General features: G+C 44.1%; 1 protein-coding gene across 1 annotated transcript in view; it reads right to left on the bottom strand.

Annotated features, from left to right (window-relative positions):
* Positions 1–14010, bottom strand: part of MYO16 (myosin XVI) — a 374343-nt gene extending 360333 nt beyond the window's left edge. The window contains exon 1 of the mRNA XM_061996543.1: positions 13891–14010. The gene's annotated coding sequence lies outside the window, so the exon portion shown is untranslated. The remainder of the gene's footprint in view (positions 1–13890) is intronic.
* Positions 14011–14520: the final 510 nt, after the last annotated feature.

Here is a 14520-nt window from a genome sequence, read left to right as displayed (position 1 = left end):
GCCATCTCCACGATCGGATAAAAATGTGTATTAAACAAATCAAGACATACTCATGTTACAAACAGGTCCTCAAGAGTTTTGTGCTGACACTTAGGCAATAAGAGAGCTAATGAGAACAGCTATACTCTGCTCATCCCTGTTCAAGACACTAACAAATTGACTTTAGATTATTTGTCATCAAGTCCCTGCAGGAAGAAGCCACATCATTTAAGGAGGTGGGGGGAAGGGGAAAGACAGGTCCCAGGCTAATCATTGGGAGAATAGTAACACTGATACTGGCAATAACATTTAACATGCAATAAGTTTAGTCATTTATCTCAGCTACAATTACATATTTTTGATGTACTGATAGGCTCCTAACCATCACTTATGTCTTTGTTTTCGGTAGTCACGATGGCACTTTAAAAGAATAGTTCTGAAAAGGAATTTAAATGATGTTTGAAACAGAAGAATCACAATCAGTCACTGCCTGCCTTTTCACAAAAACATTCAGGGGAGTCAAAAAACTCCCCTCTTAGGGGATAGGTGGTGCAGGCAGAGATTGGTTTCCTCTGTTTTCCTTTAATGTATCTTATCTTATTATCTCAATCCTGTACCATTATGTCTCTGGAAGAAAAGAGGAAAGGTCATCAGTAGCCAGTGGCAGCACCAGCTGGGAGCTGGAAATGGCACTTGTAGTTTTCAGCTGTTGTACGTTGGCTGAAATTTAACAAGCGCCGGTAGGAGACAATCTGCAAATCTGTAGCTTTTTTTAAACTACCAAGAATAAATGAAAGGTTTTGAGAGCAAATTGAAGTCTGTCATACTATTACACTTACAGTATTGCAAGTTTTTTCAGTCTCACTGGTTCCCAGGTTTGCAGAACTCCCACCTGTGTTTTGTGCTTACATTTATAAAACCTTACATTTTATATGCAAAATTGCATCTTTTGTGAATTAGACTTGCCTCTCTCAAACAGTGGGCTCTGTGAGAGAGCTGCATGTGTTTGAATCGAGAAGGAATTCACATCTGTGCACCCAACCCATCAGCAGGACCAAAAAAAGAGGAAACAGTTCCCTGTGTGAGTTCAGCAAATATGCTGCCACAGCAGCCACAACATTGTTGTCCTTCCTTTCTGAGAAGATCAGCTAACATTTAAGCATGGGTATAGGAAGACACTTGGGCCCACCCTTAGCCATTCCAAAATGTCAGCCTTTTTATCAGCACAAATAACCCTTTTGGAATGTGCACAGCCATGCTACCAGTACCACAGCGCTCTGCCACCTTACATGGGCCTCACAGAAATCCTCATCCCAGCATAGAAAAGGACGCTGTATGAATTGAAAGCCAGAGGCACGTGACAAAAGGGTTCATAATGTTTGTCTTTGGCTGCAAACACCTTTTGCCTGACTAATCGCTGAAAACAGCTACAACATGCTGCTGTGGCATATAAGCTTTATTGTGCATCAAAAATCAGGAAGGACAAATTTACTTGCCATACAGGTCGCTATTTTTCATGAAAGTATGATCATGCCCGACTTGACAGATCTGCAAACAACCTGAACAGAAAAATCAGCTTCATCCCTTAAAAGTAGACCAGCATTACCATTCCCTCCCCTGGTACCAGGGCACTGTTGCATTCTGTGGCCCTTGCTCTTGGGTGGCTGAGAAATTCTGACCTATTCCCTGGCACTGAACTGACTTTTTTAAAAAACTCCTATATATTTTATTTAAATTATGGTCTTTAAAATATTGAGATCCAGCTAGTCTAATGATGGCTTTACTAAATACAGCAGAAAAAAAAATGAAAGGAATGTGTTCTTGGCTAATGAAACTCCCCTGACTTCAAATGTATTCACTATCTCATTTGTCCCTGTGGACACTACCTAATTTCCCCTTGCTCTTCTCTCATCTGATAGATACAAAGTTTTTTTGGGAGCAGGGACTGTCATCTATTAAATGCCTGTACAGGACCTAGGCCACTGAAGCCCAAAGGCTTTGAAATGCTACTGCATTTCAGTGTCCTCATCAAATAATGAGGACATTTGGCTCCTTTTTCTAGTAGACACAACTTGAAGTAGCTACATTTAAAACTAATAATGAGGACAAAGTCTGAAATGAATCTATGATTTTATTAAAGAACACTGTAAAACTAACTCACTCTGCCTTTTTGCACTGTTACTAACTAGGTTTATTTTTCACAGTTAACAGAATAATTATGGTTAGAAAAGATCTTTAAGAACATAAAGTCCAACCACTAACATAACACTGTAAGGCCTGTCACTAAACTAAACCATATCGCTCAGCACCTCATGTATGGATCTTTTGACTATTTCTAGAGATGGTGACTCCACCACCTCCTTGGGCAGCCCATTCCAATGCTTAATAACTTCCTCATTGAAAAAGTTCTTACTAATGTGCAATCTAAACCTCCCCTGGTGCAACTTGAGCCATTTCCTCATTCATTACTATAGAGAGGAGATCGACCCCTACTCCACCCACCCCCAGCGGCCCGCAGAAAATATAAAAAATTCAGGGCCACCAAGATGATCAAGGGTATAGAACATCTTTCATACCAGGAAAGACTGCGGGAACTGGGGCTGTTTACTCTGGAGAAGAGGAGATTGAGGGGTGATCTTACTAACATTTATAAATATCTAAAGGGTGGGTGTCAGGAGGTTGGGACATCCCTCTTTCCTATAGTAGATAGTAACAGGACAAGGGGTAATGGGATGAAGCTGGAACACAAAAAGTTCCACTTAAGAAAAAACTATTTCACTGTTCAGGTGAGGGAGCCCTGGCACAGGCTGCCCAGAGGGGTTGTGGAGTCTCCTTCCTTGAAGGTCTTCACGACCAGCCTGGATATGTTCATATGTGACCTGATCTAGGTGAACCTGCTTCTGCAGGGGAGTTGGACTAGATGATCTCTAAAAGTCTCTTCCAACTCCTACCATTCTATGAATCTATGATTCCATGATTCACTATAACTCCCCTTCAAGGTAGGTGTAGAGAGTGATCATGTCTCCTCTCAGCTTCCTCTCCTCTAGGCTGAACAGCCCCAGCTCCCTCAGCTGCTCTGCATAAGACTTGTTCTCCAGACCCTTCACCAGCTTTGCTTCCTGTCCCTGGACACGCTCCAGCACCTCACTATCCTTCTTGTAGTAAGGGACCCAGAACTGGACACAGTATTAAAGGTGTGGTCTCACCACTACCAAAACACAGGGAGACAATCACTTCCTTGGCCCTACTGGTCACACTGTCTCTGATTCAAGCCAGGATGCTATTAAACTTCTTGACCACCTAGGCACACTGCTGGCTCACATTCAAACAACTGTTGATTAAGAACCCCAGGTCATTTTCCTCTGTGCAGCTTTCCAGCCACTCTGCTCCAAGTCTGTAGTGCTACATGGGGTTGTTATGGCCTAAGTGCAGCACCTGGCATTTGGCCTTGTTTAACCTCATACAATTGGCCCTGTCCCATTGCTCCAGCCTGTCCAGGTACCTCTGAAGAACCTTCTTGCCCTCAGGCAGATCCATGCTGCTCCCACTCAGTTTTGGGTCATTATCAAACTTACTGCGGGGGGGGGGGGGGCGGGATTCAATACCCTCATTACGGTCATCGATAGAGATATTGAACAGAACAGGATTTAACTCCATTCACTATGACTCTCTGTGCCTGGCCATCCAGCCAGTTTTCCACTCATCCCAGAGTAAGTCCATAGGCAGTCAGTTTCTCCAGGAGGATGCAGTGAAAGGCTGTGTCAAAGTACTTACTAAAGTCCAGGAAGACCACATCCACAGCCTTTCCCTCATCCACTAAGTGGGTCACATTGTCATAGAAGGAGATCAAATTGGTCAAAAAGGACCTGCCATTCATAAAGCCATGTTGACTGGGCCTGAACCCATGGTTATCCTGTATATGCCACAGGATGGCATCCAGGATAATCTGCTCCGTAACCTTCCCTGGCACTGAGGTCAGGCTGATAGGCCCGTGGTTCCCAGGATCTTCCTTCCGGCTTTTCTTGTAGATAGATGTTACATTTGCCATCCTCCAGTCTGCTGGGACCTCCCTGGTGAGCCAGCACTGCTGGTAGATGATGGAGAGTGACTCGGCAAGCACTTCCACCAGCTCCCTCAGCACAGTCATGTGGATCCCATCCAGCCCATGGACTTGTGTGCATCAAGGTGGAGCAGTAGGTCACACATCCTTTCCCCTTGGACTAAGTGGGCTTCATTCTGTCTCTCATTTCTGTCTTCTAACTCAGGTGGACAGGTGGCCAGGAAAAAGCTGGTTTTACCATTGGAGACTAAGGCAAAGAAGGCATTAAGTACCTCCACCTTTTCCTCATCCTTGTTCACTAAGTTTTAATCTTCATCTATTAAAGTCTATAGATTCCCTCTAGACCTCTTTTTGTTGCCAATATAGCTGTAGAAACTTTTCTTATTGTCTTTTACAGTAGTGGCCAGCATAAGCTCAAGATGAGCCTTGGCCCTTCTAACTTTGTCCCTGTATGACCTCACCACAGCTTTGGAGTTCACCCGGGCTGCCTTGCCCTTCTTCCAAAGGCTGTAAATTCTCTTTTTGCTTCTGAGTTCTAGCAGAAGCTCTCGCATCAACCAGGGTGGTCTTCTGCCCCACCAGCATATGGGAGCAGCTCAATCTTATGCCTTTAAGATTTCCTTCTTGAAGAATGTCCACCTTTCCTGGACTCCTTTGCCCTCCAGGACTGCCTCCTAAGGGACACTGACAACCAACTGCCTAAATAATCTTCCTTAAAAGTCTGCCCTCTGGAAATACAAGGTGGCACTTCTTCTGGTCCCCTCCTTGCTTCTCTGAGGACTGAGAACTCAATCATTTCATGACCACTATGCCCTAGGTGTCCTCCAGTCATCAAACGTTCTCTAACAGACCTTCTTTGTTTGCAAATACCAGGTCCAGCAAGGCACTTTCCCTCCTTGGCTCCCTCACCAGCTGCGTAAGGAAGTTATCTTCCAAACACTTTGGGAACCTCCTGGACTGTCTCCTCTCTGCTGTGTTGTATTCCCAGCAGGCATCTGGTAAGGTGAAGTCTCCCAGAGAATGAAGGCCAGTGATCCCGTGTTTTCCCAGCTGCCTAAAAAGACATCTCATCTACTTCCTCATCCTGGCTCCTACCATGACATTGCCCTTGTTGCCCCTCCCCTTGATTCTTATCCATAGACACTGGACCCTATCCTCCCCCATCTTTAAACAGTCAAGGTACTCCCTAACATAGAGGGCTACCCCTCTGCCTCTCCTGCCCTGCCTGCCCCTTCTGAACAGTCAGTAGCCATCCAGTGCAGCCCTCCAGTGGTGGGACTCATCCCACCATGCTTCCACAATAGCAACAACGTCACACTTCCCTTGGTTCACAATGGCTTCCAGCTCTTCCCGTTTGTTGCCCATGCTGCGTGCATTGGTGTAGATGCACTTCAGATGAGCTACTGATCCCACCACTTTTCGGGAGGAAGATGTCCTGTCTTCCACACGACCATTTGCAGATGCTTCTGTGGCCTCTAACACATTAACCCCTGCCTCCCTGTTGCCACAATGATCTCTATCTCTGGCCTTCACTGAGGTGGCAGACCCCAGGACGTCAGGAGCAGGCCATCCCTCAGATGCCTGAATGCTGCTCTCAGGCTTATCTATGTCAAGCCTGGTTTTACTCCTTTTCTGCCTTCGAATCTAGTTTAAAGCCCTCCCAGTGAGCCCCGCTAACTCTGGTCCCAGTTTCTTTTTCCCTTCTTTGTGATAGATGTATCACATCCCTTTGAAGTACCCTCAGTGCCCTCTAAACTGCCCTATGATGAAAAAACCCAATATTTTGTCAGCAGAACCAGGATTAGAGCTAGGTATTAATCTGTTTTGCCTCCCAGGTGCTTTCCTCATCCCTGTACATAACCAAAGAGGTAGAAGAGAACACTACTTGTGCTCCTGATCGATTAACCTGATGTCCTCATGCCCTGAAATCTCCCTGTAATAGTCCTTAGACCTCTGGTAGACATTTCATCACTACTCACCTGGAAAATATTGGCAAGGTATTCAGATCATGGGTATTCAGATCTAGTGGAACATGACATTCATCAGAGACAGAAATGCAGGCATCCCTGCAGCTCACAGACTGCTTCAGTAGCAGCAGTCAGCACAATGCTGTGCAGTTGCTGTGGGCTCCTCCTTTGCATGCCCAGGATTCCTTATTCTGCAATAACTACACATTTACTCCAATCTAGCACTTTTTATTAAGGGAAATGAAACATCATCCTCAAACATTCTCTTTTCAAGTAAAAGATGAGGGAATATGACAACCACCAATGCAAAAGTTACCATTCCTGTACTAAGGAATAAAGCTTCCTTTTTCCTTCAGGGTAAAAAAAGGCCCTCAGCACTCTGGATGGCAGTAGCTGCAACAAAGAAGTATTAACGCAAGCATAAAATCAGAAACTCTGGCTAGTAGTTACACCAATAGACAAAACACAGAAATAAAAATTGCTCAGATTCTGAAGCTATAAAGTTTCTGTGGGTGAAAGTTAACAACGAGCCAGCTTGGCTTCCTCAGCCTTTACTCAATGAGAGAGGATTCCCCACCCTGATGAACAGTTTTGTTCTCAAGATACTGACTGTTTATTAGAGCACCCTGCAGCTCCTGTGTGCTGTTTGTGACCACGTTTCCTTCCACAGGGTAAGACAGAGTATGTCTATAAGCATAGAAAAGATGATTAAATACTAAAATCTCACTTGATATAGAATTGGAGTAAAACTACTGATGCTGTCAGCATCCACTTACCCTCTGCACAGTAAGGTACAGCCACCATCAGGGCTAATGTCTCTTTGCTGACAGTACTTGTGTTAAAACCCAGCTAGATTAGGCACTCAGGAGTGCTTCCAAGATCTTTTCATCATAGGCATGAGGGGGCAGTTAAGGGCAGTAGACCTCCTGGGAGAGTGCTAGAGAAATGTCCCAGGCAGAGGAAGCCAAACTTGGCAGGGTCTATACCCACAGTGTTTGTCGAGAGCAGAACTTGAAGCAAATTAGCCAACAATGCCTTTTTTTCCCTTCCCTGCCCCTCTTCAGAAGGAACTACTTCTCTATCTCTGGTAGGGATGCTGAATTAATTAGCATATATGCAATGTGAACAATCAGAAGACTTGAACCTGGAACTAAAGCGAGAGCCAAATTATTTGACACTAAAACACATTCAGTGAAAAATAGTGAAAGGGGTCAAGGAAGTATCGGGCCACTTGACATCAAGTAGGAAGTGGAAGCAGAGTAGCTTGCAGTGTTTTTGTATCCTTTCCTTTATATGGCTGTGTTGGCACACTGGGATGTAGACGAGCATGTCCTGCTGGGAAAGGAAGAGATGTGACAGGACTGAGGAATCGTGAGTCCAGGGCACGATCTTGCATGCTGAAGAAACTCGGGCTCTTTTGGCATCAAATGCCCAGATCCACACTCAGTGCCCCACTACCAAGCACATGGCAGCTCTGCCTATAGGTGAACCGTCTTCTTTTACGAAGACAAACAACCAAAAGATTAGTTTAAAAGCCTACTACAACTGTTGTGCAATAAAAAACAAGTGACAAGCTTTTAGGCTTAATTGCTTCATCAGTCCAATAAGAGAATAAGGTATTCTGAGCCTGAGAGCTTGATTCTTTTCCAGCTACATCTATTAAACTAATAAACACATTTCTCTCTACAGGCTGTATTTATATTACATTACTTCAGACTGGCTACAAAACTCCCGATCTTCAAAAACATTAAAAACTTTGCATTTAGAGAGAGCAAATTGTTAGGTTTTAATTCTACAAAGCATGAACTGCCTTCCAGAACTCAGCGCAGCAAATTTCTTCATCCACCTGGCCCTGATATGCTCTACCAGGTTCTCTGTCCAATTGAAACATACTATGTAGATTACCTGGAAGCAAACTTAGAAGAGCAGCTTTATCCTTGTAAGGCCATGCTAGATTTTAGAGCTGGCTTATGGTTGCTCCAAGTTGCACCTTACCATCTAAAAAGCTGCTATAAACTGCAAGAGCACACAGCCGGTAAACCCTGACGACATCCTGAGTTCTCCTCCTCACCTTCTGAAGGCCAAAGATAACTGTGGTGTAAAGTAATTCACGCATGACTTCTCCACGAAGCAGAATCTGATCCTTCAGGCACAGGTTCTAAAGCCAGAGTCATTTGGGTTGTGAGAGTTGACTACAGTCAATTTTTGTAAACACTTGGCACATGATCTATTTTTGTCATCATGTAAAAACACAAAAAATAGTAATGTTTCCTTTCGAATGCTGTCAAGAGAACATTGTCACAGAAATAAAGCCCTCTATAAGCACTGGAAGTTAGTGGTTGTAATTTCCTTAAGTATGTATTTTCCATAAAAAGTCTTACTCCAGTGCTAATTACAAAATTAGTGAGAAGCTTACGAGTAATTAGATCAGGGTGTTAAATCACTAATGTTCCTTAAATAAAACCACTAATTAGGACACAGTGCACATTTATCGACCTGCTAGATCTGACAAACTGCCCAAATTTTCCCTTTCCAGCTGATATCCAGGACACTGCCAGGAACATGTCAAGCACCCACAGCACTCTATTCAGGAAGGAGCATTCATTTGACTTGTGCAGGTACAGGCAACGACTCCTGTGCCCACCTGCTTTGATTCCAAAGAAGAAAGGCATAACAGATAGAGTCACGGCCATATTATCAGACACCTACCACCATTCATCTCATTCTTGATTACATAGGGAGCAGGAGCACTTGCTCAGATTAAGCTTCTGTGATGGGATTTAGCTGCTGGTACCATAAAAACATAAAGCTATCAATACTTGCTGGTCTTCCCTCCTCCTACACAGTATTTCTCAGACTCGAAGATAAATGCATGTGGAGAGATGCTTTTGTTTTATTACACCTAATAAAACAGCACCTGACACAAAGGCATCTCAATTTAGAATTGATCCACAGTAAACTACTGCAATACAAACACCACCACTTACAATTCCTTTATAGCCTGCTTATCTGAGAAACACTTAACTGCTTCAAAAAACCTCTACAACTATATTAGCATTCCATGCATCCTGCAGACAGTCTTTCCAAACATTTTATGTCCCAGTCTACTCTCAAAAGAAAACCATCCATGATCTCAGACAAGCAGAGGCACAGATCTTTAGATATCAAAAGGAAAAAAACTCTTAAAAAAAAAAAAAAGCTTTTCACGAGTTTATTTCAAGTTTCCTGAATATTGCTTCACATGACAAAATAATTGCTATTTGTATAGAAAACTTCACTGCCAACCATCAAAAGAACTCATTGTATCTTCTGAATCTCAAGCAGCAACTCTCAGTCACCTGGATTCTACTGTCTGATGTGGTTCCGTTATATGTTTGTGCTGTGGCTGTAACATACCTGAGATGCCTACAAGGAACCCTTGCATGCATGCCCCTGGGACAGAGCTAGCTTCCAGTACCTCACTACAGACCGCAATCACGTTGCCCAATTACCTTTAGACAAATCTTTGAGCAGTAGCCCCTCATCACTAGAAATACCCAAGTGACAAACCCAGCTGTGCCATCTTAGCCATTTTTATTGAGGAGAAAAAAAAAAAAAAAAGCTTTAAGTCATTTGCAGAGTAAATTCATTTACCTTTCAGGTGCTAAAAGTACTGTTGTAGTTTGGAAAAAATTGTATTTTCTCTCCAGCACTTACTCTTTCATCCACAAGCTCAGATGAGAGTGGCTTATGCTTAAAAGCACCAGAAAAAAAAGAATAGCTTTGTTACTGTAGTGTCCATATCTCTGAGTCAACACAGGTATCAGCCTTGCACTGCTGGGGATGCATGTGCTCTTCCATCTTTTTGAGGCCTCTGAAGATAAGATTTGATACCTTACCCTAGCCATACATTCATTCCAGAGAGGAACAAGCCATTTTCTGCATGTCTAGAAATAACCATCTGCTTCTCTGTGTATGCTCAAAAAAACCAAAAAAAAATATCAAGAGTTATTTCAACCACGCTGAAGCCATTTACCTGTTAGACATCATTGTTGGGATTGTTTAATTTACTTTTAATCGACCTCTTAATGTCTCTTTTTCTTTAATATCACAGCGCTTAGTCCAGCAAAAACATACACATTTTCTACATCCCTCAAAAAAAATCCACTCAGTCATTTTCTTCCCTACAGCACAACACAGTGAAGGATTTTTTAAAATATTTTTCTCCTACTGTAACTTAACAATAACCTCAATTCTTTTCTAGTGGATACACTCAATACTCTGCATTCAAGTGTTCATTGATACTGGAGATGGCCAGAGATGCTGTAATTAAAAACAGGTCAGGTGCTTTGTCAGAAGGAACAAGTTTGGTGAAGAAAGAGCCGTTCTCTGGATGGTACTCTGTATCACAGGATGTAGTTTTGAGGGAAAGCATGATGACCACAGATCTCAGCCACATTACCCAGTAGCTAAGACCCAGCATTGCCACGGTCGAGATCTGAAGCCTGGTCTTACACTCCAGGTTGTACAGCTTACTTTCACAATCCCCAAAATTTTAGGGAAGAGAAAAATATTCCCCTGATCAAACAGATGTAATGTTTTCACTAACATTAGGATGAGTCACATTTAAAACTGAAACATTTAGAAATAAGGAACAAAACCCAAAACCCGTAATCCAACGCTCCTCTTCTGCATGTGTAATAAGACAGGTCAGGAATATACACGCTTATAGGCATGAATCAGAACATGATATATTAACAATTACTCCACAAAAAGGCTGTGTGAGTAGCCATAAATATATATATACACACACATATATACACATTGATATTTATTTGACTGCTGTGACATGTCTCTAAGAAGCAAAATGAATTAACAGCTAGGCTTGGCACCACATGAAACACACACCTTAGGGAAAATTAACAAACCTAAGTGCAAAGGTTAGATAGCTGCTTGCCAGGAAGGTTTTTTTATCTTACTGAGCCAAAAAAATATTTGTCATATTTTTACAAAAGATGCAACCAACTGTATTTCACATGAACTTGGCACAGTCTTAAACCAGCAGATCTGGCCCACAAAATGGCAAGTATCTCCATCAGCTGTTGTTGTTGACAACATATGACAACATGGTATTTCCAGACATCATCAACTGCATCCCCAATTACTGCTAATTTTACGCAGGATTACAACATTTTCCTATGTTCATTAGCTACAATTACCTTAATAACAGTTAATAGCAGAAAGAAGATGAAGTGGAAAAAAATCACAGAGAACGTGCAAGCAAGGTTTGCTAGACTGTGACCAGAAAGACAGTTACAAGCCAACAAGCAGGCTTAGCATGAGATAGTACTGACTGACTGCACAAAGCATCTTTGGCCCATACTGCCTGTTTTCATATCGGCTTTGCTGTGTTTTTTCAAGGCAGATGAAAAGTTCATTATTTTGCCACTTTTTATAGAATTGGACACACAAAAAAACCACATGTTAATGAAAATCTGGACAAAAGCCATATGTGGATTGGAAAAGTATTTTCTTTTGTATCTTACAATTCAACAACAACAACCCATTGTGTGTTGATGGAATGTATATTTAAGCACACCTTTTTGTGAAACAAGCACCTAGAAATCACTTGTTGGTTAGGAGAATCAGGTGAAGCAGAAGAGGCTCATGTTCAAATCTGTAATTCATCTCATTAAAGCATCCCATTTATTATGGCCACTTACCTCATGATCACTTTGTCAGCATTTCCGTGTCTAAGCTGAGAAACCATTCCTCTCCAAGAGAGGAAAAATGTGGTTGAAATTGCTGTTCTGCTGTTATTTCATGACAAAAATGGTTTAAGACAGCTTTAACCTAGATGTCTATTTTTCTTGGTACAATTCCCTACATAAGCATAGTATTTTATAGATACCTTCAAGCAAGGATCTGAATTTAGCACAAAAATGTTGTTTTATGGGAGCGTATGCCAAATGCTTTTCATCTCATTATGCGGGCTTGAAATAATGGTGCTACTTAAAGTAAAATAATGCTAGCATAAAATGCAAGAGAGATTTCAAAGCAGCGCAGTAAACCTCTGTTTCATGATGGTCAGCTGCCTCAACCAGCACTACAAATTCCAAGCAACTCAAGCTCCATTTAATTCCTATACTATACTCTAGATAGAGTAATTTTGTATACTTCCAGTTGGAAGTATTTTGATCTCTCAACATTCATTTATTTTCCACAATAAATACATGCTCACTAGTACCTGCAAAATTATTCCATAATCAGGAAATATTCATTTCAGGATGAAAAAATACCAGAAGAGAGACAGAATGTATAAAGCCAGTTTCAGTCTGGAAACTTTCAGTGCTGGCCTAACCTATGTAACACTAGACAAATGGCTTCCCCTGTCTTTCTTCCTCTTACAAATTGCTTGCTGTACCTGTGTCATCCCTTGAGGCCAACGACTGGCTTTCTTTCTCTTTGTATAATGTGATTTACAGCTGGGATTTCTGAATGCTGCTACAACACAAAATCACTGCAATGGTTCAAGAGCTCTGCTCTACCAATCACTCTAATCCCAGTCTTTACTGGTACTTTTAATGGCACCCCTGCTGTTCCACAACAATAGTCCAGTCAAGAGAACTTGTCCCATCACTCTGAACTTAGTGTACATGCACATATATACTTATACACACTTGTGGGGGTTTTTTTTAAACCCTCAGGTCACATCTCAGATGCTGACAATAAAGTTTAAACTTGTTCTATTGTCAACAAAAGGGAATAGTTTCACACTGACAAAACCATTCCCAAAGTGAAACACCACCTAAAAAGCTACTGTTTCAGCACTGCCTGCTCATTTCAGGTATCAGCTACTGACAATAGCATGTATATCTAGGAATCTACAGCAGAATATATGGAGAATACTCTCTTACAAAGACATGGGAACAGGAGACAAGAAGCCACAACCTACCTGATATTCTGCCCAAAAAACAACCCCCGGCAGGAGACTCAGACTCCTGAGCTGCTCCAGGGCTGACACTTCTGTTTTGCAGGGCTGACAGTCTCACTTTTCCCCTTGGAACAACAATTTCGAGTTTAAAAGTTTCCCACAGAAAGTTCAAGTAAAACGCTATGCAAACACCTAAATCTCATTCACTGCCTGAATCAAGCGGGATTATTCTGGCACACTACCTGCTGCCTTCAACAGAGGGGAGTAAAAGTCACTCCTCTCCAGAGCGAGCCTGAGGCCAGCAGGCTCCCAAGGCTAGCAAGCCCACGCCCTGTCAAGCCAGGGGTTTTGGTATCCACCCTCACACATGCCCACAAGCTTCCCATTGCCTATTGCGAGCCCCCCGGCCCCGTGCTCCGGGATTCCTCCCTCCGGGGGGCCGCAGGCTCGGAAGCTACCTGAGGAGGGCTGGTGGAAACGAGCCCGGCACGTCGCGCTGCTCTGCAACCCTTCTTTCATTTGCCGTTTGGTAGGCACGCTGCCACAAAACACTGGGAATTAACCAACTGACGCGACCAATGAAGGAAAACGTTTATCAGAACGTTTCCATCCAGCTGCCTGTCAGCGCTGATTTACACCAGTGAAAAGTGGAAACCTGGCAGGGGCTAGGTTAGTTTTCTCACCTCCGCGCACAATAAGAGCGGACTAAACCGAGCACTTCAGTAACACACTGGATCTCCTACCCTCCCTCGCTCGCTCCCTCCTCACCAGCAGCACGAGCAGCTCCTGCCTTACTCCGAGGAAGCCCCCACCAAGGCACGGCACGGCCAGACACACAGACAGAAAGATACGGAAAAAAAAATATATATATATGTATATATATTAATATCACCTACCCACAGAGACCAGCCAAACGTGCCTGCCCCCTGCCCGCTACCGGCCGCCGCCGCAGCCCCCCCCAGGGCACTCACCTCGGGGGGACGCGGCCTCGGCGGCGGCAGGGAACCTCGGCAGGGGGTGGCGGGGGCGCGGGCCGCCTCTCCGCCGGTGCCGGGCAGCCGGGGCGAGGCGGCGGCGTGACCGAGGCACACTTCCACTTTCTCTCAGGGTCTTTCTTTGCAGCACGGTGCGCCCAGCCCAGCCCAGCCCCGCCGCGCCGCCCCCGGCACTCACTCCACTCCTCCTCGCCCGCCTCTCGCAGACGCCTCCCCACGATGCGATGCGATCCGCTGCCCGGGAGACGGCTCTCCCCGCACAGCCCCTAGTCCTGGCCCTCTCCTACCTGCTGAGTCGGCCCGGGGGAGGTCGACCTCGCATCCCTCTGCCTCTCCCCCAGCACCGCCCCCCACCCCGTCACGCCGTGCCTGGGATTCACCCGACCCGCCGGGACACGCCGCATGGGGCTGCTGCTTGTTTTGTTTTGTTTTTCCACCTTCATTGTCCGCCTCTCTCCTTCGGCAAACCGCCCGATGGATGGGATCGAGTAGGCTACGAGTAGCCTAGATGTAGTTGAGCACAACAAAGACCCACTTGATTCCCTGCTGGCACATAATGCCCAACAAAAGGGAAACGCTGGGAATGTCATAATTACCACCCTGTGG

Source organism: Colius striatus, chromosome 1, assembly GCF_028858725.1.
Source record: "Colius striatus isolate bColStr4 chromosome 1, bColStr4.1.hap1, whole genome shotgun sequence".
Taxonomy (NCBI): domain Eukaryota; kingdom Metazoa; phylum Chordata; class Aves; order Coliiformes; family Coliidae; genus Colius; species Colius striatus.
Note: the sequence above shows the minus strand (reverse complement) of the source record. Positions and strands in the feature narration are given on the sequence as shown.